The 24487-nt window shown below is 40.3% G+C and overlaps 1 long non-coding RNA gene and 1 other non-coding gene across 2 annotated transcripts in view; one reads left to right on the forward strand and one right to left on the reverse strand.

Annotated features, from left to right (window-relative positions):
• Window positions 1-934: 934 nt before the first annotated feature.
• Window positions 935-24487, reverse strand: part of LOC111097680 — a 44306-nt gene continuing 20753 nt past the window's right edge. The window contains exons 3-6 of the long non-coding RNA XR_005365192.1: window positions 6632-6764; window positions 4677-4805; window positions 1704-1819; window positions 935-1555 (exon numbers count right to left, since the gene is read on the reverse strand). This is a non-coding gene — a long non-coding RNA (uncharacterized LOC111097680). The remainder of the gene's footprint in view (window positions 1556-1703; window positions 1820-4676; window positions 4806-6631; window positions 6765-24487) is intronic.
• Window positions 5576-5687, forward strand: LOC119873830. The gene has a single exon (XR_005366326.1). It is a non-coding gene; the product is annotated as a U6 spliceosomal RNA (small nuclear RNA).

Here is a 24487-nt window from a genome sequence, read left to right on the forward strand (position 1 = left end):
GCCTGGTCAGACAATCAATAATGGCCGGGGCTTTGACTGTCTAATGACAGAAATTCAGCAGGTGGAATAGCCTATAGCATATACTGTAGGGCTACAAAGTAGTTACTTCTGATGAAGGGAGGCAAAGGGACAAAAAGCCCATAGACGTGGCTGTCAGTTACTATCAGTGTTCTATTTTCCATGATTGTAGTATTATTTAAAATAAATTACTATGTTAATCAAAAGAGGGCCTTGCACATGAGCCAACAATGAAACTGTGTCATGGACCAAGGATTAGAATGAATCTAGTTTGTGCTCCTGGGTCAGATATGCCTCTATCTCAACAAGGCAAAAATTACTACTCAATTAATGAGTTCCCACAAGGAAAGTTGTTCTTAAGATATGACTGGAAAGGATCACAAGCAGAAGGAGAAGTTTCCCTGCAGTGCTGGTATGTTCTTTGTCTTTATCCGATGCTGGTTCCTTGGATAGGTTCACTTTCTGAAAAGTCCATGAACTATATACTCATGATATAACTGTCTGTGTGTATCATTTTTTTCAAAGAATTGAAATAAACTTTTTTTAACTGCCCTACCTGTACATAAAATCCAGCGGACCCAATATGCATATATAAGAGCACCCCAGAACAAGACTGGAAGTACATATTGTCCTTTTGGTGAATTCCTTCAGGAAATAGGCTAGAAGCCTGTGCCAAGCTGAGCCATATTGGAGCCCAAAGCAAAAAGGAAAAATCAATAATATTGATTTGGGTTTTTTTTTTTAATTTTTATTTATTTATGATAGTCACAGAGAGAGAGAGAGAGAGAGGCAGAGACACAGGCAGAGGGAGAAGCAGGCTCCATGCACCGTGAGCCTGATGTGGGATTCGATCCCGGGTCTCCAGGATCACACCCTGGGCCAAAGGCAGGCGCCAAACCGCTGCGCCACCCAGGGATCCCTTGATTTGGGTTTTATTTAAATTTTTTGTATTTTGTTCATCATGGACTTTTTCCACCTTAATTTTTATTTTAGAAAAACATTCCATTAAAATGTTTTTTATCTTGATTACTGAACTTCTCGGCACCAATTTAAATTTTGTACCATCCTAGTCCCAGTCCCAGTGGTAACCAGAAACAGCTCATCATTGATTCTGGCTCATCAAAAACCCAAATTCCATCTTCCCCATGGAAATGTCCCACACAACCAAAAGCACAAAAATAACAACTCTGAAAATGACAGCTTCCTTAACAATAACATCAGCCTGTCCATTGATGTAGTCTATACATTACTTGCACATTATTTCATTTATCCTCACAGTAAGCTTGATGAAGACATCAGTAATATCTCATTTGTAAGTAAAATGAGGCTTTGCCTTGGTAGGAAACTATCCTTTCCAAGATTATTTTGAGCAGGGACAGTGTATAAACTGATCTCTCTATAATTACCAGTGTCTAGGACAACGTCTTACAGTTCAAAGGGTCAGATTGCATGCCTCCAAATCCTGGATCCATCATTTCCTAGATGGCTGTGTGACCTTGAGTAAATTACTGAATTTTTCTAAGCTTCATTTTGTCATCTGCAATAGAAAGATAAGAATAATTAATTCCCTGTGAGGATTATATAAGATTATCCATACAATGTACTTAGCAATGTGTTTGGTACAGAGCAGGTACTTAATAAATGTTAACTATTTTTGCATGCAGTACAGACTTGGAAATACTCACAGAAAGGACCAACTGTCACGATAATCTTTTGGTTGGGGGCACCTTTCAACTGCCATCAAATCACCCTGAGATGGGAGCTTCCACTGGAATCTACTATCAGAAAAATTATCTGAATCCTGGAAATAGACAAAAGAGATTATTGAGGGTTTTTTCAGTGCAGTGCTGATCTTGACTTTCTATTTCCAGAGCTTATTTTACAACTCTGTAAGGGCACAGGTTAACGTGTAGAATTTTGAATGGTGGAGATGCAAGTAATTTAAGGCCAGGAAGCAGATACCCCATAGATTGTGATGTATGGCCCTACTGGACTTGAACCCAGCAATTTGTGTGTGTGTGTGTAATATAATTATTCTATGTCAAATATATATATGTACATATATTAGATATTCTATATACTTATTATATTATTTGAGAATCTGGGGATATACACATAAATATGTGTATATATTATATATTTATTATTATTATTATATACCATAATTATATATAGCATAGTATTTATTATATAACAATTGTATTTATATAACACATACTGTTATAACATAATTATGTCATATATATAATATACATACATATATAAATATATACATATATTATACATACATGTATTTTATACACACATGTGTGCATATATCCCAAGCTTTTCAAATGCTCTTTGGACAGGTTTCAACATATTACTGGTTCTTTAATTAATTAATGAGTTGAATAAAATCTTTGACATGTATTTCTTTTGTATTTGCATGAGTCTTTTTTTGTTGTTTTTAGAGTCATGATTTTTTTAATCTTTTGAAAAATATACTTTAATACCATACACAGAGACAAGGCTTCCTCTGGGGGCCCCAAAACAGTCCTTTAAGGAAGCCATGTGATTCCAGGCTGATCAGAAACATCCCAGCAACACATTTTAAATTGAACTGGCTCCCTGCCTCAGGCACAGACAGTGTGGGAGCTTTAGGACTTCACTCCCGAGCTCCACTGAGGATCTTTCCTCCCCGGTTTCCAAAGAGGGCTCCAGGTCTGAGCAAAGACTGGACCTGCCCCCTCTAGGGCTTACCAAGTATTTGGCAAAGTGCAGAGATAACATTCTGTGCAAATTTCCTCACATTGTTCTGCCTGGCTCTGAATGCTCCCAGATGGGATACTCTAGAGATAAATGACGGGAAAAGGATGGAGGACTTGGGTCTCCCCCTCCACACATCCCAGGCATTCCCATTATTACCTTCCAGCCACTCAGGATGAATGTGACCTTGTCTCACCTTCTTATTCTGCTACTTTCTGGCAACAGCTAGAATTAGAAAATCTCTTACCTCCTTTGGAATCCCAATGAAGATACTCTCCTACTGGAGTCAGAATAAAACCTTAGTGCTGCAGGATAGGGCTTGTGGTAATAGGCAACTGTCTCTGAGTGTTTCCTTTGTGGGGTGCAGCAGTGAGAATGAATGGGGGAGCCATATTCTGGTATCCTCTTCTCTCAGCCTTCAATCTGCTTCCAACCAGGACTTCCTAGTTTCCTTTCTGCTCCAACCCTATCCCCAGATCCCTTCCTAATTGCCAGAGAAAACTTCTGATCAAAGCAAAGAGAAAAAAAAGAACCATCATACCTTAGCCTTAATTTTTAAAAATCATTCACTCAACAGATATTTATTGAGTTCTTTGTACTTGCCAGATATTGTGCTAGGGGCTTGGGTCACAAGAAATCCCAGCTATTCCTGGAGTTTATATCCCGTGGGTAAGGAGGGAGATATAAATCCCTAAATAAATAATACCGTTACAGATTGCCATGAGTGCTATGAACTAAATATCAGGGGTGTGGGGACATCTCCCCCAGATAGGGTTGTTGGGGAAGAGTTCTCCAAGAAAGAGATATTTGAGCTCAGGTGTAGACAATGAGGGAAAAGCTAGGCTGGGGAAAGTGTGGAGGGAGAGAATAGAGGGACCAGCAACCAGTGTCATGGTGTGTGAAGAGTCTGGTATGTGTGAGGAGTACTGAGGGCTAGCCAGTCCCCAAGATGGCCCCCAGTGAGTCTCATCTCCTAATACTCATGCCTTTATGCAACTCCCCCACACAGTGAGTTAAGCTGGTCTATGTGGCCAATGAAAAGTTGCAAAACTGAACGATTGTACCTTCCAAGCCTAGATCATGAAGGGCATTGCAGATTCTGTTATGCTCTCTTGGATCACTCAAGCAGCATTATGATATGAAGCGATCCACATGGCAAGGACCTGAGGCCTCCTTCAAAAAAGCAAAGTGAATCAGCCACCATGGAAGCAGGTGCTCCAGTCAAAACTCCAGATGACTGTAGCCTCATGAGACACCCTGAACCAAAGCCATCCAGCTACAACATTTCTCAGGTCCTTATCCACCGAAACTGTATAAAGTATTAAATGTTGATTGCTGTCATTTATGTGAGCCCTGGGTAATTGGTTACACAGCACTAGTTAACTAACATAGCCACCCAAATGTGGTGAGCCAGGCAGAGGGTGGTGGGAGATGAAGGCAGAACAGTTAACCATGGCCAGATCACATGGTGGCTGGGGGCTACAGTGAGAGTGTGGATTTTATTCTAAGTTTGATGGAAATTTAAGGTATGTTTTACACAGAAGACCAGTGTGATCTAATTTGTGTTTCATAAACAGCATTGCATTATGGAGAATAGATTTTAAAGGGATAATAAAAGAAGCAAAGAGACCAATTGGGAAACCATAGCATTGCTCCAGGATGTTCAGAGAGATGAGGGTGGCTTGACTGGGCAGGTGGCAGCAGAGACAGAGAGAAGGGGATCCATTCAAGATATATTCTGGAGGCAGAATTATAAGGACCTGTTGATAAACTGGATGCAGGAGATTAAGGAAAGGGAAGAATCAAGGCTGTATGAGTCAGGGTTCTCCAGAAAAACAGAACCAATGAGATAGATATGGACTTATAGATATAATGATATATAGAAAGAGAGTTATTATAAGGCATTGGCTCACATGGTTTTCGAGGCTAAGAGGTCCCACAATCTGCCATCTGTGAGCTGGAGGCCCAAAAAGCTGGATGTGTGGTTGGGAGCCCAGAGAGCTGCAGACCTGGTGAGTGGATTCCAGTCTGAATCTCAAGGCCTAGAAAGCAGGAGTGATGACAGCAGGAGGTCAGTGTCCCACTCAAGTACAAGGCACAGCACAGACTCAACCTTTCTCCACGTTCTGTAATATTCAGGCCTTCAGTGGACGAGATGGTGCCCACCCACATTGGGGAAAGCCATCTACTTTACTCAAGTCAACACTAACTCAAATGCTGATCACTTCTGGAAAAAACACCCTCATAGAAACACCCAGAAATAATGTTTAGCCAGATAACGTTGTATCCTGCAGCCCAGTCAGATTGAAACATAAACTTAACTATCACAAAGATGACACCCAGGTATTCAGTTTGAGTAACTGGATGGAAGGTGGTGCCATTTACTGAAATGGAGGACACACAGAGGAGTGGGTTTGGAGGTAACTGAATCAAAAGCAAAAGCGTAGCTCCTCTCCCAGTTTTGTTTTGTTGTTGTTGTTGTTGTTTTTTTTTTTACATTTGAGAGCCTTTGGTACCACATGGGTATAACTATACAGACATGACATTAGATACACCTTATCAGCTGAGTTTTATTCAGTAGCCTTCCTTCAGCTACTTGGACACTTGCACTGTTCAAGATCTGCTTGCCCTTTGCTCATCAACAGGCAGTTGATGCCACAGTCCAGAGTGACCACAGGGCTGTTTTGGCAATTGTACACTTAGCACACATTTCACTGAGTTTTCCCCCTCAGAATCCTGGGGGTCTGCTCATTTATAAAGGACACAATCTTGTCCCTTAAGCCTGGTGATATCAACCTCTCCAGAGAGTGTGGTGCTTGCTTCAGCAGCATATAGACTAAGATTGGAACAACACAGAGATAGATCAGTATGGCCCTTGCACAAGAATGACATGTAACCTCTCCAGAGAGTATGGTATGATTCTTTGCTTTAATTGATTTCTTTTGCCCCTACTGTTCTGTTTGAATTTCTTTATTTGTTTGCACTAAAGATTGATTTGTTTAAAATTGGATATCATAAGCATAATTCAAAAGCAAAGTCTTAATTATGCTCTGTATAACAGATTAATGAAAACAAGTAAATAGTCATATTATAGAGAGTTATTGATGAAGGGCAATGCTTTGTCTGGCTAAATTAACAAATGAAGTAATGCCATACATTTTAATGGGATTTGGTGGTTGTGCTGTATTATTTGCTTTTGTTTTGTTTTTTAGCAGAATAGAGGTCAATCTGAGGGCATGCAATGAAAATATTTCTTCTCCACTAAAAGTAGTAGTGTGTTTCAACTCCGGATGATGTGCCCTATTATGAGGGATTTCAGAATAGAATTGCTCTTACCAAGTGGAGAACTGTGTTGGTTGTCAGAGGGTCTCAGTACAGGCAGCCCCTGGGTCAGGTCCTAAGGTCTGTCCCACCCTTCCTGACAGCACTCAGCCCGGCTGCTCCCCACTGCCTATTGAAGATGCCAGGCTAAATCTCACAACGTCAAGTCTCATAACAGCTATGCCTTGTTAGCCATGACTCCAACTCTGTCCCCACACTGTAAGTTCCAAGGAGCTTAGTGGCAACGAGTGAAGCTTATTACAATGGATCTCCCCAAGGACTTAGCACAGTGTCAGTAAATGCTGGCTGTTTCACTCAAAAGAAAGAGAGGAAAAGTTACATATATGAATGCAAATATAGATATGGATGATACACATACTTATGAATGGAAAAAAGACCAAAGAAAGTAAAATGAACCATTGGCAAAGGTTACATCTGTGAAATAGGATGGCACTTGATTTTTTTTTTTTTTTTTTTTTTTTTTTGCTTTTCAGTATTTTCTACAATAAACATTTGTTCATTTAACAAATACTTTTTGTATGCTTACCACATTAGGCATTGTACTAGGCCCTGGGGGATATAAAGATGGAATAGACACAAAATACTTCATGTAAGCATGTCTGAAGGTAGTCTTTGGAAGTAGGGTAAGCTTTCCATAGGAAGTAACATCTCCATCAAACCTGGAAGACAAGAACTGCTATTACTTTTACAAGCATGTTAAAACTAAGGGTTTAAAAATTAGTATTGGCTGTTATTAGATGAATGGAATTGAACATGGAATGTGAATAATGAATGAATGCATGCATATATGAAAAATGAATATAAAATTTTCAAAAATCAGAAAAATCAAATGACTGTCCACTTACCACCAATTTGAGGATAAATCACAAGTTGGAAAACAATTGCCCAACTTTTAGCCCAGAGTCGTTCCTTCAGGTCCTTCCTACTCAAAAAGTGTGGTCCAAGGACCAGGGGCATCAGCATCACCCAGAACTTTTAGAAATTTAGAATCTCAGGCCCTAGCCCAAACCCACTGAATCAGAATCAGCATTTTAACCAGAACACAAATGAATTGTAGACACACTGAAGCTTGTGAAGGGCTAGGCTTGTCATTCCCAGTCTCAAGTGCACATTAAAATCATCCTGGAGCTTATACAAATTTAATTGCCCAGGGTGGCTTGGTGTTTACACACACAAGTCCTGAGTCTCATTTCCAGTTTCTCTCATTTATTAACCATGTGGCCTTAGGCCAGGTGCATGGCACCTTGGTTTCTCCAATTACGCGGTAGCCAGCTACCTGGTTCCTAGGGCTTCCTGTCTCCTGGTATTTACGCTCTTCTACAACCCACTCCCCTGAAGTGTGGGCTAGGCTTCATATCTTGCTTCTAATGAAAAGAATCCAGCAAGAGTGATAGGATGTCATCTCCAACTTTAGGTAACAAAAGCTCCCATCTTGCTCATGCACTCACTCGGACGAAGCAAGTTGCCATATTATGAGCTGCCCACATGGCAAGGGACTGGGGCCCTGAGTCTGACAGCCACAGCAAACCGAATCCTGTCAAAAGCCACATGACCTAGTTCAAAAGTGAATTCTTCCTAATCAAGCCTTGAGGCCACAGCAGCCCTGGCCAACACCTTGATCACTGACTTACGAGAGATGCTGAGCCCGAGGACCAACCAAGCCACAAGTGGCTGCTGGATCCACAGAAACTGTGAGAAAATAAATAAATTTTGTTGCCATGAAATTTTAGCAACACATAGATAACTCAAATAACCTATAAAATGGTAATGATGTAGCACTCATTGATAGAGTTTTTGCTAGATTAAATAATTTCCAAGAAGTGCTTAGAACAGGGCCTGGTGTATAATAAATATGATTTACACTTTGCTATTAGGTATCATTAGAAAGCACTGATGCCCTGAGTACCTACTGAAGGATGTAAGCACTTTCTCTATCACTAAATGGCCCTAGTCCCCTCTGCTTTCTAAAAGTTTCCTTCTCTACTTTACTTGTCATTTAACTGTCCCTCCAAGTTGGTGTCACTGGGTCTGGCAGTTTTTCCTAACCCCAGTAATAACTAAGTAAATAAACTGTGTCTAATCTGCGATAGTCTGGGAAACCTGACAAATAAATGTGTTATTATTGTGCCTAAACCAAAAGTAAAGAGGCTCTGATTTAGTATCGGAAAAAGTTTTCCCATGATACAATTAAAGCCTTTTGGTTTGGTGTGTGTGTGTGTGTGTGTGTGTGTGTGTGTGTGTTTTAATCCAAAGTGTTTGCTACCATCTTTTTTGATGCCCAAAGACCCTGTTGTTTCAGTTTCTCAGCTATGTCATGGTCGGTGAGGCCACCAGATTTAGGAGACGTCCTCTCCTGTCTGCTGTGAGATGAGTACATTCTACACCAATGATGTCATTCATTGCATCTCTGATTCTCATCATGCCTAGGCTCACTTTCTCTTAGCCCCATCCAGAATGTGTTGATTTCAGTCAAACAACACCATTTGTTTGTAGTGCCTCAGTTTAATGAAATTTAATTGCTGCCATTTGCTGTCAAGAGTCCTAATTTGTGCACAGGGTTTAAGGGAGATGTGTTAGACAAGCCTCATCTGAGATCTGGAGAGTAAGTCGCATGCAAGTGCATGCGGGAGGAGAGAGAGGGCTGGAAGATGGTTTAAGGCGAAAGGAACAACTTGCATGGGTTTTTCGAGATGAAAGAAGTAAGGCAAGTCCGAGGGCCAGGAACAACCCAACGTGGCTGGAGTGCAATGCAGGAGGCAGAAAGTGCACTAGATATGAGAGGGACCAAAGCACACGGCCCTCACATACTGGCTAGGAATGTAGGCTTCGGTCTGAGGGTATCGGCATGACACTGAAGGGCATTATGACAGAGGTTGGCAAACTGTAGCTCTGAACCAAATCTGCCCTCCACCCATTTTGGTAAATACATTTTTACTGAAATAAAGCCATAGCCACTCATGTACACAGGATGTGTGTTCCTTTCACACTACAAACACAGTTGAGCAGCCATAACTGAGACAGCCCAGCCTGCAAAGACTAAGTTATGTACCATCTGATTCTTTACAGAATTTGCCAGTCCCTGTTTTAATCTAATGGGTTCTATGCTCAGACCTGCCTTCTGCACAGATTCTGGGTGCTGATCTAGAATGTGCTGACACGGGGGTGGATCTGCTGCTACACTTCCCTTCTTTGTACCTCAGCAGGCGCTAGCACACAGTGAACTGTCCTCGTGTAAGAAAGATTAGGGGGAGGGCGAGGAGGAGGTTCATGGTTTGCATGGTCCACAGAGAGGTAAATTAGAGTCTACAGGAGCTGGTTACATTTTTAATAAACAAAGAGCATTTTGGAGAACAAGAGAGACAAAATAGAAATATGTTGTTTTCCTTTTGTTGATACATCAGAAAATATGGTGGCAAGTTAAGTACAAAAAAATCTAGAGCGGGTTAGTAGTTTAAAACAAAACAAAAACCAAAAAGCCATCCCCTTACCCCACCCCCAGGCCTGACGTCTAAGTGTGCAAACACTCTCTCCTCGCGGATGGTCTCTAAGGCAGTACAAACCTGGGGGCGCTGTTCTGCAATCCAAGGAAGGAAAGTCCCAACCATGTGAGAAAAGACCCCACAGGTCCCAAATGCACAGTTGCTCAGGTTGCACCCCCGCTCGGGTTGACTTGGGAGCAGTGTTTGCTAAGAAAACAATTGTTATTCTCTAACTTTGGTTGGGAGTGGGGGGGGCGAGCTAGAAAACATGAAGCCAAGGGCAGTTGTTTCTCCAGGACAGCTGGCAGAGACCCAAAGTACAAAGTTGTCTACAAACTCTCGAATCAGTGTGAGACTTGAAAGAGAACTATGTGCTGGCAAAGTGGGCTGGCCCGCCTTGCCAGAGCGGAATTGAAACCATACCTCTACCTCATGCAGACATCACCCAGTGGAAGGATGTTCTTATAAATCCCAGCCTGGAGACCATCTCATCTGCAGCCCCTCCCTGTTCCCTTTCTCTTTCACTCCTCAAACCAGAAGAACTTAATAAAAACAGAAGGAACACATCTCTCCAGAGCTTCTCTGAGCTGAAAGAAGTAGAGAAATAAAAATACACAGGATGGGGCACTTGAGTGGCTCAGTCGGTTGAGCGTCTGCCTTCCGCTAGGGTCATGATCCCAGGGTCCTGGGATGGAGCCCTACGTGAGGCTCTTTGCTCAGCAGAGAGTCTGCTTCTCCCTCTCCCAGTCCTCCTGCTTGTGCTCTTGTGTGCTCTCTCCTTTCTCTCTCTCTCTCTCTCTGTCAAATAAATAAATAAAATCTTTTTAAAAAAATACACAGAGGATGAATATAACCTCTGTGCTCATTTCTGATTGGCTTCCAGGGGACTCCGCCATTGTGGCCTATTTGATCAGGGCCACAGTGTGCGATGCAAACCCATGGGCATGGGGGTAGGGCTCCACAGTGCCTGCAGCACCACGAGGCCCTGATCTAGCTGCCTTTACCTGAGCCACTCTTCCTGGTTTCTAGCACACGAATTCCACGCGGATTTATGAAAATCTGACCTCAGTCCAGAGAAACTCTCAAATTAGCCCAGAGAGAACACAAATAATTACACCCTGGATTACTATACTTGCATTGAAAACCAAAAATGCATCACAGCCACGGAAGTAGAGAAAACATTTTTCTTGTCTGGGATAGACTCCATTGTTTCTACTGTTTCCTGAATCTGGCTGGGCATTCAGGGTTCTCCATAATTTGACACAACTCTCTCTCCACTTTCTCCCTGTCACTCCCTTACACAAACACTGTCACACAGATTTTGTCCTTCATTCATGCCACAGAGACCCCAGCTCCCATCTTTGCTCTGGCTTGCATGTACATTAACCTCAGCCGGTCCCTCCACATCTTCCTGATACTTCAGCAAAAAGCAGGAAGCACCAATGTATCTACAAAGAGGTAGTGTTCCTCCACAAAGCCCATTTTTCAATCCATCTCAGAGCCAGGAATTTCATTTGGTAAATACAGGGGAGTATTTTTGGCCAAAGCATTTTTGCCTCCTGCACTGTCTCAAAGGGAACATGATGTTAAGTCTTCTTCAGAGTCCAATGATATTGCTAGAAATTGGTGGTCTTTTCTATATATTTTATCTTCTTCCTGGTAGTATCATTTTGCTACAAGTTACCAAAAGAAGGGAATTTTTTCAAAAAATGTTGCTGCAAACAAGACTGAAGTCTGTATTTTAGTTCACTCCAAAGTGAAAGCATAAATTGACTTACTACCTAAAAATTTAATCTTAATTGGGAAGATTCAGGTGATGAGCTATGTGGATTGTCTCTATAAAAAGAAAAATAGAGTCCAGAAAATTTGTCAACATATATGTGTTTGTCAGACTGAACTTTCTGTAAAAATTAACATTCCATTTAATGTTCTGATTAAAGTTCAACCAAAAAAAAAAAAACTAGAATAAATTATAACATTAGCTCTTATCAGATTAGCAACAATAAAGGTCAATAATGAATATTACTTTAAGCAAGAACCTAGCACTCCTTCAGTGGCCATTTGAAAGCATTGCTCCCTCCCTCCTTCTTGAAATGTACTCTTCTCCTAACTTCAACCCCCTAGTGTTCCTACTTCTCCTCTGGCTTCTTTTTATTTTACTTTTAGGCTCATCCACTTCTACCCAACCATTAAATAATGGAGATCTTTAAGAATCCACTCTGGGCCCTCTTTTTTCCTTCCCCTGTGTATTTTCCCTTGAGGTGATGGCGTACATGCTCCAAGGTACAGATGGTATCTCTAAATTGATAGCACTTGTAGTGGATTGAATAGTAGTCCAAAAGGGTAAGTCCAATCCTACACAGTATCTATAATGTGACCTTATTTGGAAATAGATTCTTTGCAAATATGATCAAGGTAAAGATTTCAAGATGAGATCATCCTGTATTTAATTTGGACCCTAAATCCAATGATGGGTGACCTTGTAAGTAAGAGAAAAGGAGAAGATACAGAGCCACCCAGAGAGGAGAGCCATGTGAAGACAGATTGTAGTCATGCAGCCCTAAGCCAAGAATTGCCAGCAGCTACCGGAAGCTAGAAGAGAAACATGAATTAGATTCTCCCTCGGAGGTTCCAGAGGGAACCAACTCTGCCAACACCTTGATTTTGGACTTCTGGCCTCCAGAACTATGAGAGAATACATTTCTGTTGTTTGAGCAGCCAGATTTGTGGTAATTTGTTACAGCAGCCCTAAAAACTAATAGAGTGCCCAAATATGTGGCTAAGTTCTCTGGCCTCACCCTGAATTCCAGACAAATATCTGTACCTGCCAACTTTATGTCTCAGAAGAACCTGGACTCAATGTGTCCCTGATGTAATCCAACATCTTATCCACCTGTCTGAGCCAGGGCTCTCCAGAGAAATAGAACCAACAGGATATACAGTTGACCCTTAAACAACATGGATTTGAACCACATGGGTCTACTTATATGTGGATCTTTTTAATAAATACAGTACTATAAATGTACTTTTCTTCCTTATGATTTTCATGATAACATCTGCTTTTCATGTCTTCTGCCCATTTTTTGACTGAATTTTTTTTTGTTTTTTGGATGTTGAGTTTGATAAGTTCTTTTTTTAAGATTTTATTTATTTATTCATGAGAGACACAGAGACAGAGAGAGAGGCAGAGACACAGGCAGAGGGAGAAGCAGGCTTCATGCAAGGAGCCTGATGTGGGACTCAATCCTGGGTCTCCAGGATCATGCCCTGGGCTGAAGACGGCGCTAAACTGCTGGGCCACCAGGGCTGCTGAGTTTGATAAGTTCTTTGTAGATCTTGGATACTAGCCCTTTATCTGATATGTCATTTGCAAATATCTTCTCCCATTCTGTGGGTTGTCTTTTAATTTTGTTGACTGTTTCCTTTGCTGTGCAAAAGCTATTTATGTTGATGAAGTCCCAATAGCTCATTTTTGCTTTTGTTTCCCTTGTCTTTGGAGATGTGTCAAATAAGAAGTTGTTGTGGCCAAGGTAAAAGAGATTGCTGCCTGCGCTCTCCTCTAGGATTTTGATGGATTTCTGTCTCAAATTTAGGTCTTTCATCCATCTTGAGTTTATCTCTGTGTATGGTATAAGAGAATGGTCCAATTTCATTCTTCCACATGTTGCTGTCCAATTCTACCCCTGAAACAAATAGTACAGTATTTGTTAACTAAATTGAATTTAAACTAAAAATCTAGAAATCTTTAAAAATAACATCTGCTTTTCTATAGCTTACTTTATTGTAAGAAGACAGTATAGAATATGTATAACATACAAAATATGTGTTAATCAACTGTTTATTTTATTGGCAAGGCTTCTAGTCAACAGTAAGCTATTAGTAAATAAATTTTGGAGAAGAACTAAAAGTTATACATGAAAATAAATAAATAAAAAAAATAAAAGTTATACATGGATTTTTTACTGCCCAAGAGGTTGGCACCCCGACCCTGAATTTTTCAAGGGTCAACTGTATATAGATATACATGAGTAGGTTTATTATAGGAATTGCCCACCCACCCCCACCCCACCCCCCATAGTTATGGAGGCCAAGAAGTTCCACAACCTGTTGTCTGCAAGCTGGAGAACCAAGAAAGCTGGTGGTATAATTCAGCCTGAGGCCAAAGGCCTAAGAACTAGAGAAGGAGGACCCGGGGGGAAAACCGGTATATAAGTGCCAGAGTCTGAAGACCTGAGAGCCAGGAGCTTCAATGTTCAAGGTCAGGAGAAGATGAACATCCCAGTTCAAGAAGAGAGAGGGAATTTGCCCTTCCGTTGCCTTTTTATTCCATTCAAGCTCCAAACAGATTGGATAGTGCCCATCCACCTTGGTGAAGACAGATCTCTTTATTCAACCTACTGAATCAAATGCTAATATCTTTCAGAAACACCTTCACAGACATGCTTAAAAATAATGCCTTGCCAGCTATCTGGGCATCCCTTAGCCCAGGCAGGATGGCGCACAAAATTAACCATCACAAGTCCACCCCTTGCAACTTGACACCTATATGTATCTCCTTAAACAAAATAAAGACATTAACAAGGTCATAATTCTGTCTAACAGGACTCAAGTGTCCTATGTAGCCACAAATGCACTAACCCCTTCCCCGGAAGAGAAGGTAACTGATGTTTACTCTTTTTTTGACATCCTATAAACTTAAATTAGTATGGTTTAAATTTAAGTTAAATTTACTTAAATACTATGATATAAAGTCAGTGTATCTTATGTTACATGATGAGGGAGCAAGAGAGGAAAGAAATCAAAGATATTACTTAATATATGTACATAGACATAAAATAAGGAGGAAACATGCCAATTACAGTCCTTATATTTATAACTACCTTCTTCTACTATCCATTCTGTATCCCCTTTGCCTTCAGCAAGTACCTCAGCTGGTTGTAGTTCTTTACCTGGTTGGATGACACAAAGCTTCGTTCTTGAAGGATCTGAGCCATTACTAGTGCTGTCTGAATTGGGTTGTAGTTTTCCACTGACCTTAACTTAATCACAGGACACAGTGAGACTAGGAGATACCTTAAGGGATCTTCTGTATTCCAAACATATCCTCCTTACTTTTCCTGTGGAAGAGTAACCCAACCTCCCCTTGGTAATTGGGATCAACCACCAATCAGCACAGTAATTCTCTTTCTTGACTGTTGATTCAGAGGCACTGGGTAGGAGTCCAAAGTGGCCAGGTGGCAATTATAACTTCCAGTTCAGTGGGGTCATTGTTGTGTCTCTTGGTGGAACTAAGTCCTCTAGGCCAGCAGAACATAAAGTCACAGGAAAAAGGGAGACAAAATTTTGCTCATTTCAGTGCTCCTACAGGAGATCAGGCCCACCTAGAGGCTCTGAGGGAATTCAAATCCCTAAGCTGATCCTTTCCTATCACTACTTTGTCAATGACATTAGGAACAATCAACCAACATTATTATATTCCTCAGTTTCCTGTAAATGTTTGAAAGTATCATGTACAGAGGCCCTACCTACTAATACCATCACCTTCAGAGGTTAGGATTTCAACATATAAATGGGGGAGGTAGGTAGGGGGGCCAGAATATGAAAACAGTAGCACTGCCACAATTTAGTGTCCTTCTGTGTCCTCAACTCTGTGGGCAGTGCCAATATCAATCCAGTTCCATAAGCCAGTTCTCTGAATGTCACCAATGACACTGCCCTCAATCATGTCCCTGTAATCAATCTCCAAACCCACGCAATTTTATACCCTACCTATCTCTTGAGTATACACATTTATGTCTGGTTTTACTGCCACCACCTCAGTCCAGTGAGCCATCAGTTCTCACCTGGACCACTGAAGCAATCTTCTAACTCATCTCCCTGCATCAAGTCCTATCCTACAATTTACTCACAGCCCAGCAGCTAAAGTAATCTCCTCAAAACATAAATCAGGTCACATCATGGTCTTGCCACAACCTCTCAAAGGCCTCATATGTTCCAGTTCTCACCTCAGCCTACAAAGCCTGGCCTGGCCCCCAACTACTTTTCCAGCCATATCTCATACCATTTTCCCCTAGCTCCCTGAGCTCCTGCTAAATCAGCAATTTTTTCTAGAAACTTCCATACACAGCAGTTAAGAGACTGTGTAGCAAACACTCCTACATTCAAATCCTGCTTTGTCCTGTTCTAGTAGTGTGACTTGGAGCAACTTACTTAATCTTTGTGTGTGTGTGTGTGTGTGTGTGTGTGTGTGTGTGGTGAGGCAGGAGGAGAGGTGGAGGGGATAGTCTGTTTCTTCATTTGGAAAATGGTGATAACAGTAATTCAGAATTTATAAAGCTGCTGTAAGTATGAAGTGACTAAATTCATATAAGTCATATAGCATAGCATCAGGTACATTCTTTTTTTTCAAGACAGGAAGATAGAGTGAGTAGTGGGGGAAGAGGCAGAGGGAAAGTGAGGGAGAAAGAATCCCAAGCAGACTCCCTGCTGAGGGCAGAGCTCAACAAGGGGCTTGATCCCTCAACCCTGAGATCATGACCTGAGCTGAAATCAAGAGTTGGATGCTTAACCAACCAAGCCACCCAGGTGCCCCTCCCATTCATCCTTCAAACATTACCTTCAAGAAGCCTTCACCAACTACCAGCTTGGCCTGGGATCCCCTGTTATAGGACTACATGGCCTATACTCATCCCTAGCTCTTATTATACTAAGTGCTAAGTTTTACCACTTACAACTCCTCCCTTACCAAAGCAATCCTTTATCCAATGACAAAAACATGCAAACCTGGAATTCCTTCTTATGGGACTTTTTTTTAATGACCATCTGTTTGTTTGGGGTTTTTTTTTTTTTTTGGATGGTATAATAAATACATTGAGAGAAATTTGCAAAGTGAGTGGCAATGCAGTGATTCATTCAGCAGGTGATGGCGGGTTGCAGCAGCTATGATGTTGCATCACAAATAATGTCATATCAGTTCCCTCTTCACCATGTAAACAGATGGTGTGGGTCATAATGACAGATAAAAAATAATCCCCTAAAGTACTTCTCTATAATAATCTCATAGTGGGCTATAGGTGACTTACCAATGGACAAGAGACAGTACAGATGTACTGAGAGAGTAATTTGAAAATACAAGGCAAATGCAAATACAGAATATGAATATTATGTTCAAGAGCTTTAAATATCCTCTCCTTAAGATCTTCAGAGACTCCCATCAGCAGATTTTCCTCCAAACTATACTTTCAGCAGAATGTGTAAAAACCAAGGACACTGACAACAAAATGGCAATAATGTTAGACTCTCCCTGCCAGCAATGACTGTTTTTATTTCTGTATCCCCAACATTTAGTTTAGAGTCAGTATCATGGTAAATGTTCAACAAGTGTTTATTGGTAGAATGACTGGATGTTTTCAGATACTGATTAACGACACAACTGTTCTGTACACAGAGCCCACAAGAAGTATTGCTCACAAGTATTTTAACCTGAAGACACCAATCAACATGTAATACTATTCCTATGTGGTGGTTTGGGCTCCCAGAAGCCAAACTCCCTGATTTCCTCTGGGGTGTCTCTCCCCCTCCACTCTCACTCTTTATGTACCCCTGGAACGTGAAAGTGAGTATCCATCTCTGGCTACAATATCAGACGTGTGACCCAAACCTGGCCAATCGAAACATCATACTCTCCTGGGATGTGATGACTCACTCACTGGTTCAGAGATGGGCATGTGATCCAAGCTGTGGCAATTAGTCCAATAAGAGATCATCCTGAGACTTTGGTTTAGACAACCAAGAAAGAGTTACTGAGAGCTAGACTCTTTTCCACTGGTTTTGGGTAAGTAAAGTTGCAAGACAGGAATGGCCTGAGGCCTGAAGGTTTCTGGCAGTTAAGTGAACCCAGAAGAAGAATAACCAAAAGGAGAAAAACCAGGTTTTAGTAATATTTTTGGAGCCCCTAGGTCTAGCTGTACCTGAACTCACCTTGCTCCAGGATTTTTGCCTTGTGACCCAACAGTGGTTTTCTTCACTTAAACTAGCTTGAGTTGGATTTTCTGCCACTTGCAGCAAAGAAGGCCATGACTAAAACTCTCTTCTGAACACATATGAATTTTTTGATGTTCAGAAGCTGAGAACTCCAACTTTATACTGAGCAGTTAATGATGCAGGTCTCAGGACACTGTAGTAGGAGTTACAAGCTTACAAAGGTGACGTGAAAATCCAGACGGTTGTACAATACAAGAGCTACAGTGATGTCTGTGAAAGTTTCCAAGGACTCAAACAGTTAAATGTATCTGAAATTCAAACATTCTTGGAGTGAACTCACATTTAACTGGAATTGAGAATGCATACAGTTGCCCCTGTTTCCATTGTAACACCAAATTAGTCCTTATTCATTGGCCTTATTTATTTTCACTCACTTACTGCCATTAGATATTTGTCCTGGCATTTTAGTCAGGAAGACGTTAGCTGGGCCTAATTGCTCAGACTGTATTTAACAGACGGCCTGTGCTATCAGATAGCTCTGGAAAGAAAACAATAGCAGGCTTAACATGCAACTCGAGGAATGCCAGGTATGTAGTCATAAAATCGAATCATTTCAGAGCCTTAGATGAGCTGCTAATCGTCTCTGTGGCCTGAAACGTTAAGTGCCGCCAGAGCCAGCTAATGAAAGGCTAAACTCATTTCCAACTGCTAAAAGGTATTTTTGAAAAGATAAAAATCATGACTCTCATACAAATATAAAATGAACACGTCAAAGATTCTATGTGATTCATCAATTAATGAGGGCAGCCTAAGGTGCTAAACTGGTTCAAAGGAGAAGTCAAAGAGCAGACACATATGCAGACAATCATAAGTGCTGACTGCATTTCAGAAATGCTTAGATGCATTTGCTAAGAGATGCAATGCTGGTTTCCTCCACCAGACATTCATTTGTACTGAATGTGGACAAGAATCTTTTACATTACTATGGGGTTTTTTTCAACTTGCAGAGTTAAAGGTGCAGATACAATTAAGGAACTCAAACTTAAGAACTGGATAGTGCCCAGTATTCCATAGGATACTCAGGAATCCCTCCCTCACTTCACCAAAGATTTGTGCAATTTTTCCTCTCAGTATAGGACATTTTCACTAAACTAATATATATGACACATGTTTCTGAGCATTTTTGTGATTTTTGAAAAACCTCCCTGAGCCTCAGCTTCCTCTCTTGAAAAAAGGAAATTGTAATATTCATTTTGTAGAGAGTGGTAAAGATGAAGTGCAATCGTGTCTGGGAAATGCCCTAGAACCTCACTAGATACCCAGCATCTAGCAGGCGTTGGGAAGAATTTGGGCTTCCATAGAGAACTATGCACAGTCTAGAGCATATCCTTCTGGGTCATTGGATTCTGATTCTACGGGGGCTCTGCAGCTTTCATTGCCTTTGAGTTTTTCTATGGCCCTGTAAAATGTAGATAACCAATAGCAATGCAAGTAATTTTTGCCTATAGACATGCAAACAAATTCTGTCCCATGGAGGGATAACCAAATCCTCTCTTTAAAAAGCCACTTCTGCAGCCAGTTGCAAAATTCATTTCATTATTTCTAATCTGTCAAAGTGTCTGCATTCTAACTTCTCCTTTAAAGCAATAATAACATCCATCAAAAGCTGCCTTCCCAAATGTCACCAACACAACGTCATGAGAAGACGAAGCTGAATTTATTGCTTACTACAGTAAAGGAGATTACCACCTGGCAAAACTGTGGCAGGGTCTCTGAAGAAGGAAGGGAAAGTCAGCATTTATTAAGAATTGGAGTTAGATATAAAGGGGGTTGTCAAAACAAGGGTCTGATTAGTATTGGGAAAGGTGGTGGAACAGAAGTCCAGGATTGGTGGACATAGCAAAGTGAGGACCTCAAAGCAAAAGATTTGAAGAATCTTCAGGAAGTTCTGTAATGAACAGTCAGAGTATTTCTGGGCAGCAAATTCCTGGAAGAGTAAAGTCATGTTTATGAAGACTGAGGAAGAGCCCAAAACCAGGTTAATGTAAAGAGTAAAGTGTGGTTTTGTTCTCAATGCCCATGCTGGGTTTAAGGGTAGGCAGATCAGTTCTCAGCACCTCCTGAGGACATTCTTCAGCCTGCACTGAAGAATAGATCATTAATATCTAGGGGTGTAATAACCCAGATCGTTGCAACTGCTCTTTGAGGTGTCATAACTGCATTTCAAAATTCCATCAATAGTTCTACTCAACTTTCCCGTAGTGGTTGTTTCAATCTCCAAAACTGTCAGATTTTCCAGTTCTTTCTGCTGGCCTTTTGCTATATCATTTGCTGGGTTAATGGCTGAACAACATTTACAATTCTATAGATCACTCAGAACACAGATGAGTACTAACTGAAGTGATTATGATCAGAGTTCACTGTCCATTTCTGGTATTTATTTATTTATTTATTTATTTATTTATTTATTTATTTATAAAGAGAAAGCCCGTGCACTTGAAAGTAAGTAGGAAGAGGGGCAGAAGGAAACAATCTTTAAGCAGACTCCTTGCTGAGCACAGAGCCCAATGTGGGGCTCGATCCTATGACTCATGAGATCATGACCTAAGCAGAAACCAAGCTGCTCAATTGACTGAGCCACTTATCATCCACTTCTGAGCCAGGACACCCAGATTAAGCTAAGAGAACAATCTACCTCCCAGTATGAAAATCCACAGAACCAGTTATGGAATCTTTAACCAAATTACCTAAATAACTGATTTCCTTGTTTACTTCTCAGATATTTTTAGTAGCATTAAAGATCCAAGAGAAGTCTGCAGGAATCTAAGTATGATATTCTTCCTCTAAAACAGAATACAAAAAAAAAAAATAAATAAAAAAAAAAAATAAATAAAAATAAAACAGAATACATTCCTCCTTGAGGCAGCTTTGTTCTAAACAACCGCAAGTGCAATTTCATAATCCTCTTAAAGGAGGAGATCTATGATGTAGGGGGAAACAAACTTTTCCTCCACTCTTTTAGGTTCAGTAAGGGGGCCTGCTAATTAAACTGACAAAAGACAAATTAACAAGAGAAAAAGCATACCAATGTGGTTTGATATTAGTATATCTATTTTTCCATGCGTGGAGGTCTTCATAGAAAAGAAATGAAAGGGACACCTGGGTGGCTCAGTGGTTTAGAGCCTGCCTCCGGCCCAGGGCGTGATCCTAGAGTCCTGGGATCAAGTCCCACATGGGGCTCCCTGCATGAAGTCTGCTTCTCCCTCTGCCTGTGTCTCTGCATCTCTCTCTCTCTCTCTCTCTCTTTCTCTCTCATGAATAAATAAATAATCTTTAAAAAAGAAAGAAAAGAAGAAAAGAAGAAAGAAAGAAAGAAAGAAAGAAAGAAAGAAAGAAAGAAAAAAGAAAGAAAGAGAGAGAGAAAGAAGAAAGAAGGAAAGAAAGAAGAAAGAAGAAAGAAGAAGAAAGAAAGAAAGAAAGAAAGAAAGAAAGAAAGAAAGAAAGAAAGAAAGAAAGAAGAAAGAAAGAAAGAAAGAAAGAAAAGAAGTGAAGACCTTAAAAAAAGTGGTTGGACCTGAGAGCTTATATACCCTCTTAACAAAAGGTGATAAATTATGGGGAAGTGACAGGACAAAGGAAAGGGGGTTGGGAAGGAACAGTAAATTGTGAAAATAAATAAATAAAAAATAAGGCTTGCTTGGTAAGGCTTGTTATGCAGATAAGAGTTGGTCTCCTCTTCTTAGCATGGAAGATGGGATCACCTTTACAAATAAAAATGTACGTCCTCTTCACAAAAGGAAATCTGTGCACTGATTTTAGGCAGAAAGGGGGAGGACAGAGAGTTCTCTCTGTGTCTGCTATTTCTCAATTGCCTTCATCTCAAAATTATTCTTGTGCCAAAGTGGCATATTTGGGGGTAGCATATGCTGATCCCTTTAAGTGGCTTTAGTGGTGTTGTATAAATTGCCTGCTCTTCTCTCAACCATAGCATGCTGGATTTCCCCCAACTTTCCAAGCTTCTTATTAAGCATGAAATGAAGAGACCTCGGGCAAGTCAAATCCAGAATTCCCCTGAAGTACTAAGAGATCTCCTCTTTCTCCAGAGGACAAGCCACTGGGCCAATAAATAAATAAATAAGCTTTTATATTGTAAGTAAATGCAATAAACAGTAAAGCAAGGAAACAAGCCCATCAAAATTGAGCAAACTTTGCTGAAGTTCTTAACACATTTTATAGCTTTTCAGATTCGCTTGCACATACTATAATCTTTTTCCCTTAACAATACCACACCTCATTATCTTGCATACAAACTTGTACCTCTCTGCCAAGATTGCTATAGTGGAGACTAAATTCGATCAATTTCTTTAATTTCAGGTATATTTAATTACAACTTTTAACCAAAGAAACTTCTGTTTCACAGAGAGAACTGGAGAAAGCAGGAATAGGAGTGTGGATACTTGTTGACTACCCCACATCAGCATTTTAGCACACCAGCAGAATTTGTGAATACATACAACACAACTTTCTACAGCCATACACATCCTTTATACAGTTTCTCAACATGGCAAAAATGAGCACATCCATTAACAGGTCCCAAGATAGCATACAAAAATTAGAAGCAAACGTATATCCACGTGAAATTAGGTTTAGTGACCAGTTTCAATATTCTCTCTTACTTAGAAATGATCTAGCCATTCAATGAATACCCATTAACTCAGATTAATATCACTCCTAAAGATCTTGGAAATGAATCTTCCAGGTGACATATTGTAAAATATAATCACTGTTGCAATTAAATTTTCAGAATAAATCAACACAAATTTTTATTTTTCATAAATATAAGTGTTAAGTAGAAGTAATGCTAGTTTATTTGGTGAGTACAGTGAACCTGTGTAGGTTTAAGAACATACCCACGTAGAATAAAATCATAAGCTCCTATTATGTTTTACCACTATAAAGCAGAGAAGACAGTTATTTTTTATTAAACTAAAAATAATAAACAATTTAAAATGCAAAATTATATTTAATGTTTTTGAACTTAGCCTCTTAAACCATTTGGGTTAAATTTCTATAAGAATATTCTTTTGGAGGCACCTGGGTGACTCAGGTCATGATCCTGGGATCCTGGGATTGAGTCCCGCATCAGGTTCCCCACAGGGAGCCTGCTTGTCCCTCTGCCTATGTCTCTGCCTCTGTGTGTCTCTCATATATAAAAAAATTTTTTAAATCTTAAAAAAAAAACAAGAATACTCTTTTTAACATATTTAAAGTTATTAGATCAATTTCCTTAATTTCTGGGTAGCCCGGGTGGCTAAGCAGTTTAGCGCCGCCTTTAGCCCAGGGCATAATCCTGGAGACCTGGAATCGAGTCCCACATCGGGCTCCCTGCATGGAGCCTGCTTCTCCCTCTGCCTGTGCCTCTGCCTATCTCTCTTTCTGCATCTCTCATGAATAAATAAGTAAAATCTTTTTTAAAAATTTAATTTCTGGGATTTTTTTAATATTCAATTGATACCATCCTTATTTGAAATAAACCAATCAGAAGAGCTCCTTTAATCTTTAAAGAAATTTCTGCTCAACAGATCCCTTTGAGCACCTCATCAATCAATCATTTCATCTGTTACATATTTTCTCTGCTTTCTTAACCAAGACAGGGCAATTCTTTCCCAAAGTATTTTGTTTACGATATCTATAACTATCTTCATCAAGAGACTCCTTCCTTTGGAGCTGAATGACTGAGATGAGAGCATCTAGATGTTTTATCTGTAAGGCTATACATTTATTCTGGTTTCTACTTCGTTTTTACCATTTTCAAATTGCTCAGCAAGTATTGGAGTTCTGGAAGTAGGGTTATTTCCTACTTGGGTTCATGCTTTTGTATTCAATACTCAATTTCTGGCTTAATATCATTTATAAAAAGTGAAGGTCACATCTGCTTCTAGATCTTCTTTCAAATGCTGTCTAAAGGTCAAATGGGCCTATCCCTGGAGTCTCCACACTTCTCATCCTCTCTTTACTTGAGACTGAACTAGAATCTTATCTACTTTCATAACGCAGATTTGAGTGATAGACTCCAAAAGACCTTATCCAATGTGCAGAGTTTCTCTGACCCCCTCCAATTTCCTATGAAATTCAGGGTCCCTTAAATTATTATTGAGAGCTTCCAATCATGCTGTTATTACACATTCACAAAAGTATTCTAAGTTCCTCTGTAAATTTCTCCTGTCCTGACCGGGCTCTCAGCTCAGAGTGAGACCAGAGCTTGAATTCAAAGGAAGGGGGCTTGTCAGTTTTGAAGGAGGTTTACTTTTAAAAGACAACTGAGCTTAAGAGAGTGCGGCAGGCCAGGAGAGAAGAGGAGAAAATGAGAGGGAAGACAGAGGCAGGGGGAATGGCAGAGTACAGAACTGGGGGAAGCAAGTAGGACGAAGGCTATTATTAGGTTCACATTGTGATTTAGGAGGATCTAAAAGAGAGACAGCATTCAGTTTTTCTTTTCCTTTGGCCAAAGAATCTCTTAAGGAGATTTTGGAAACTGAATGTTTTGGAATGCTTCTTTATGCCAGTTGAGAAATGAGGGCAGTTGGAAGTTGCAAGTTTGGTCCTTGTTTGAACTGAACTTCTTAGTCTCCAGGGCCAGCTTAAGGAAAGAGTTTATTTGAGAGTCAGCACCCATCCCCTTCCTAATTGATTTCCTCTTACTGATGGACAACAAAAATGACAAGGACAGAGAGAGACAGATTTCCACCAATGATATATGCATTTTTTCAAATGTAGATACCTAAGGAGAGTTTCTTAATCCTAGGAAATGAAATAAACTCAACATCTTTGAGTTAGATGAAAGAGATCTAAGTTTCTAACCAATGCAAGATCTACTTACCTCCCTATCATCACTGTCAGAAAGTCTCCAGGCAGAAGGC

The sequence above is a fragment of the Canis lupus genome, chromosome 10, assembly GCF_011100685.1.
Source record: "Canis lupus familiaris isolate Mischka breed German Shepherd chromosome 10, alternate assembly UU_Cfam_GSD_1.0, whole genome shotgun sequence".
Taxonomy (NCBI): Eukaryota; Metazoa; Chordata; class Mammalia; order Carnivora; family Canidae; genus Canis; species Canis lupus.